The sequence below is a fragment of the Rattus norvegicus genome, chromosome 15, assembly GCF_036323735.1.
Source record: "Rattus norvegicus strain BN/NHsdMcwi chromosome 15, GRCr8, whole genome shotgun sequence".
Lineage (NCBI taxonomy): Eukaryota > Metazoa > Chordata > Mammalia > Rodentia > Muridae > Rattus > Rattus norvegicus.
The window spans coordinates 20,572,258-20,578,271 of NC_086033.1; the positions used below are offsets into that span (position 1 = coordinate 20,572,258).

The 6,014-nt window shown below is 44.2% G+C and overlaps 1 long non-coding RNA gene across 1 annotated transcript in view; it reads right to left on the reverse strand.

Annotated features, from left to right (window-relative positions):
• LOC134482088 (uncharacterized) overlaps nt 1-6,014 on the reverse strand; it is a 74,265-nt gene that overhangs the window by 17,714 nt on the left and 50,537 nt on the right. The gene's annotated exons all lie outside the window — the stretch shown is intronic.

A 6,014-nucleotide genomic window follows, 5' to 3' on the forward strand; every position in this document is an offset into this window, starting at 1 on the left:
ACAGTTCTTAATCAGAACAAGTGCGTAGGGGTGAGTGGGAACTTCAACAGCAAAGCTGAAGCTGTGGTCATTGACCTGGAAGAAGCTTCCAGAAAGAACTGGGACCTTTCGTGAGCCACTGCCCACCTGGAGACACACAGGAGAGAACTGGAGGGATGAGTGTCCTGACCTCTGCCCTAACCATGATCCAACTCACAGCCATTTCTGTTGACCTAAACCAACATGGACGATGTGGGCAGGGGAGCCTTTTCTACAGAGTCTGGGTCAGCCTTCAGGAGCATAGGATAGGCAGGAAAGAGCAGTGATGGGATTTATGCCAACCAGATTCCCGCACGAACTGCCCGATTCCTGCTGTCAAGGCTGTTTGCACCCTCCTGCGTTTCTTTTAATGCAGTGTATCTCTGTGTGTTTGTGTGTGTGTGTGTGTGTGTGTGTGTGTGTGTGTGTGTGTGTGTCTGTCTATCTGTCTGTCTGTGTCTGTGTCTGTTTCTGTGTCTGTGTGTCTGTGCGTGTTCACATATACATGGAACATGGGGAACACACATGTGCATGTGCACGTGTGTACACGCGCCAGTGTATACACACACAACACACACACACACACACACACACACACACACACACACAAACTGATACTTCACTAGTTCACCAATTAAATAGGCCATACAGTCTAGACAGTGAGCACCACAGGTCAGCATTTCTCATCTACACTGGGATTACAAGTGTGCACATCCACATATGCTTTTCATTTTTTTTTAAAGATTTTGTTTATTTTTTTTATGTATATGAATACACTGTAGCTGTCTTCAGACACACCAGAAGAGGGCATCGGATTCCATTACAGATGGTTGTGAGCCACCATGTGGTTGCTGGGAATTGAACTCAGGACCTCTGGAAGAGACGTCAGTGCTCTTAACCGCTGAGCCATCTCTCCAGCCGGTGACTTTTCATTTAAACATGGGTTTTGGGGATCAAACTCATATCCTCATAGGTAATGATTGAATTATTACCCCAGACCTGCACTGTGACTCTGCAATCAGTGTTTCTAAAGTTTCAGGGTTTAAGCTGCTGCTCACTTAGTCCTAAACAATCTCTGAACATTAACTTAGGGCCCTTGACTTAGATGGAGAAGCAAAACCAAAATCCACTGTCAGGAGGGAAGTTTAGATGGTGGGTCAGGAAGTTAGGAAGAGTAAAAGGAATGAACCTCTTGGGAGAGTGAGCTGGACAGGCAAAGGGCCTGATTCAATGTCCCGGCATAACAGAAGGGCACAAGGTGCTGCTGTGCTCTCACGAGGCCCATGGTGGTGGGTGAGATGTGAGTTATCACACTCCAGACTCAACACAGTGCTTATCGTTCCCCAGACAGTTTTCAGTCATCCCCACAATTTTTAAGTCTCTACCTGTAGCCACCCTACCTCTTCTACACAGGAACTGCTGCCTACTGGGCCGGTGGCCGAGGTTATCAGAAATAGACCTCGCTAGCCTCTACCTCCTTTCCTCAGATGCATACATACCCATCCTTGCTCCCAAGCTTTTCCCTCTCTTCTGGCCTCTGAGCCTTTCCTCTCATCCTTGGTCACTTTACCTTCAGATTCAAAATGGCACTGTGCTCCCTCAGTTCTGCAAGCCGGTGAGGGAGAGCACTAGTATAACGGGCCCCAAAGGTCATAAACACGTCACTCATGTTCTTGCCCAGAGCATGGAAATCCTAGATAAATGTTTTATACCCATGGCTGCCTGTTCTCCTAGGTTAATGCTCTGAGTCTGGGTTTCTTCCCCCTCACAGCAAGTGTAGTTTGTGCAAAGACTTCAGGGAGAGCAAATCACTTTCTTTAAGGCTTTCTCTACCTGAGCCATGGTTTCCTGAATAGATGGAACTGTAAACAACGTCTTCCTTTCCTTTCTTTGCACCCTCCATTACTGGGCTCCTGGATCTCTATGTGCCTGGAATTCTGGATTCCACACAGTATCTGCAACATTGCTTAGTGTCCTCTCTGAAACTAATCTCTGGCTTCAGACCCTTGCAGACACTGCCTGTGTGTGCAACGGTGGGCAGTCACTTGATCGTAAGGAACCTGTTGTGTGAAAATGGAAAAGGTTCCTGCGCCTTTAGGGTGTGTGGACATCAAATGCATGGTGGCTGCAAAGCACTTTGTGGGCTGCCTAGGATTTTAAGAAGTGCTAAGAGTTAGCCGACAATATTTTTATCTCTCTCCTCTTGCTGGTGATAAGTGTTCTTCCACCTACGCATCATTTCCTAGATGTGATAACTTGAATCTGAAACATCTCTCACAGGCTTTGTTTTTCTTTTGCAACTCAAAGTTTCCGTGTGACCAAGACTACCCTTTTCAAGTACATGCTAATAAACTCTGAGTGGCTTTAGGAGGTAAGGCCTAATTCCAAAAGGATTTCCCTGGGGCAGTCTTGTGCGGTACTCTGAGCCCCTGGTTCCCAGGGTTTCTGCTTCTTTCATGAGAGCAGTCTCTGTCACATGCTCCTACCACCAAGTTCTGAGCTGCTCTTCCTTTTCTCCCCCACGTTAATAGACTGAATCCTTTTCTCCCCCAGTTCTTCTGTCCAGCATTATGCCATAGCATCACAAAGGACCTAAGGAGCTGGATACTGTGCTTTCTGTCTCGCTGACTTTAACCACACCATCTCCTCTCCCCCGATGCCCTTCATTTTTGTGTTCCCTAATATCCTCCTTCTTGGGCCCTACTCACTTCCTCCCTTTCCCACGAGGCCTCGCTGGTACCTCAAGCCAAAGCTGTTCCAGCTCAGTGAAGTCTCATAATCTTCTGCTGCCTCTTTTAGAATAACCTATTCTTTATTATATGAATTTAATTAAGTGCTTTGTTTTCCTAACAAGATGTAGAATAGCTGCTTAAGTAGCGTCAGGACCAAGCATCCTAATCCATTTTCATTAAATTCATTGGTAATGTTTTTTCCAAGTCTGCAGATCATCTCCAGAGAACACTGATCAGGGTTCACTTTCACAATCCATGAATAAAATTTTGTGGGAAAAGCAGAAGAATGAGTCCCCAGATTCTTTATGTGTTTTAATGATAATAAAAGACTGGGGAATCCCTAGGAATCTGAGTGTGATGTGAGCCACAGTACATCTATCCTCACAGAAGTTGGGTGTTAAACGAGCTTAGAAGGCTAAGCAGGAGGAAACACTGAGTCCAGCCAGATGTCCTGTCCAGAGATCAATAAACAATCCACAGACTGATGGATCAGTAGGAAACAAGGAAAGAGAGATATCAGGACAGATCTTTAAGTCAACATTTGCTAACCATGAGCAAGGGAATGAATTTGTCAGAGTGAACGCAGTCGTACAGGAATGAGAAGACGGCTCAGTATGTAAAGGTCCTGAGTCACACATTGAGCTGGTGTCCTTAAACTCTCCATTATTAATAAAGCAGGAACAACTGCAATTGATGAACTTGCTTACATGGTCTGTAAAGGGAGCACTTCTCATTCTGCTCCTAAGGGTCATGGTGGCAAAAAAATTTGAGCTGTCAAGACACTGTCACATTTCTCTTACCACCTGGTATAGTCTCAACATAGTCTCTCCTCACCTCCTACAAAACCACTTGCTAAAATTTATGCCCCACTGTGTGGGACCAAGAGTGGAAACAGTCTACGATGTTTACAGATGAGGTTCTGGAAGGCAGTGTGGGTTAGATGACATCATCAGAGTGACTTTTTAGAGCCCCTTGCCTTCTGCACTAGTGTTTCCACGGGGTATTTACCAAGCTAGAGAACAAGAGAGCACATTGTTTATTTATTTCCAATATGGCTATGAGTTCTTGTTTTAGATAGAGTCTCAAGTAGCCTGGGCTGGCCTCGTACCCACCATGTAGACAAGCATGACTTCGGGTCCCCAAAGCCATCCTAACATTTTTAACTCATTGTCAGAACTACTTCTTGATTCCTAAGGTTAGTGAGCTTTTTAAGTTTCAAATTGTTTATCCGTAGATTCCCTTGTATTAGTATGCAAAGAATCATATCCTCTGGGAAGAGAATTTTGCTTCTTCCCACCACTGCATGTTGCTTTCTTTTTCCTGAACCTAAATTGTTAAATGGAGACAGTGATGGCGGTAGTCTGTCACAGTTCCTTCTCTAAAGCTAATACTGATTTGTCCCTGTGGAATAAAGTCTGGGATGAGTTTCTCTGGAAACACTTGATCCAGTTATGGAAGTCCTCATGAATTTTAAATCTTTCTTTCTTTTCTTTTCTTTAGAAACCATAAATGTGTGTCATTTATTAAATAATTTTTATATTTATGTTACACACAGATATGACCAATATTGATGGACTCTTGGACACAGAAGAGCTGTTCTGTGTCTTTTCCTACAGTGCCCTGGACTCAGTTATTTCAAACACTGTATTATCTTGAGGCTAAGCAAGACAGTCATGTATGTGACTATATTCTTATTTTTCCATATTTATTAAATTGGGTATTTCTTATTTACATTTCAAATGTTATTCCCTTTCCCGGTTTCCAGGCCAGCATCCCCCTAACCCTTCTCCCTCCCCTTCTATATGGGTGGTTTCCTCCCCATCCTCCCCTCATTACTGCCCTCTCCTCAAGAATCCCATCCACTGGGGGTTTAGTCTTGGCAGGACCAAGGGCTTCCCCTTCCACTGGTGATCTTACTAGGCTATTCATTGCTACCTAAGCAGTTGGAGCCCAGGGTCAGTCCATGTATAGTCTTTGGGTCGTGGCTTAGTCCCTGGAAGCTCTGGTTGGTTGGCATTGTTGTTCATATGGGGTCTCAAGCCCCTTCAAGCTCTTTCGGTCCTTTCTCTGATTCCTTCAATGTGGGTCCCGTTCTCAGTTCAGTGGTTTGCTATTGGCATTCGCCTCTGTATTTGCTGTATTCTGGCTGTGTCTCTCAGGAGCGATCTACATCCAGTTCCTGTCGGCCTGCACTTCTTTGCTTCATCCATCTTGGTGGCTGTGTATGTATGGGCCACATGTGGGGCAGGCTCTGAATGGGTGTTCCTTCTCTGTCTGTTCTAAACTTTGCCTCCCTATTCCCTCCCAAGGGTATTCTTGTTCCCCTTTTAAAGAAGGAGTGATGCATTTGCATTTTGGTCATCCTTCTTGATTTTCATGTGTTCTGTGCATCTAGGGTAATTCGAGCATTTGGGCTGATATCCACTTATCAATGAGAGCATACCATGTGTATTTTTCTGTGATTGGGTTACCTCACTCAGGATGATATTTTCCAGTTCCTTCCATTTGCCTATGAATTTCACAAAGTCATTGTATTCTTATTTTTTAATATGTGCTCTCCTAGTAGGGTTTTCTTCATTTAATTCATTCTTTCCCATGCACAATAGGAACAGTGGGGAGGATTCCTTTGCTCATTATTGTTAAGTCTCAAATCTCCCCAAAATGACAGTCTAGGCTCAGCTCAGGTTGACCTTTGACAGGGTGGAAGGATGGCTAAGAGACAGACAAAACTTATGCTCAGCATTGCTCAGAAACCTGGGAAGACTTCTGTTGTCAGGGGCAACAGCTACATCTCTCCCTCTGGCATTGGGGCACCAAATCCCTATCAGCACACACCTGAGGTTCTTATCAAAGCTGCCCTCTTGGCTTTTCACTTCCCCACTGGGACTGTAAACTTCTAAGATGTTCAGCCTGCACACCCCTCCTCTCAAAGGCTGTACAGACCTGTATTCAGATCTGTTCCTGAAATATTTATAAGGGCTGAAACCCAGAGCGGCCTAGTGTCCTGTCAGTAGAGGGATGGTAAAGTAATGTGAAGTGTATACAAAATATGGCTTTATCCATAAAAAACAATTGAATTAGCATTTGTATTAAAACAAGTGAATTTCGTGTTTTATGAAATAACCGACTGAAAAAGGCAAACATTGCATGTGTCCATTTATATTCAGAATCTGAATGAAAACATACACCACATATCACACATACACCAAATAAATTGTTGATTATTACACATACTCCTCCTCCAACAAATAAGTGCTCTCTCGC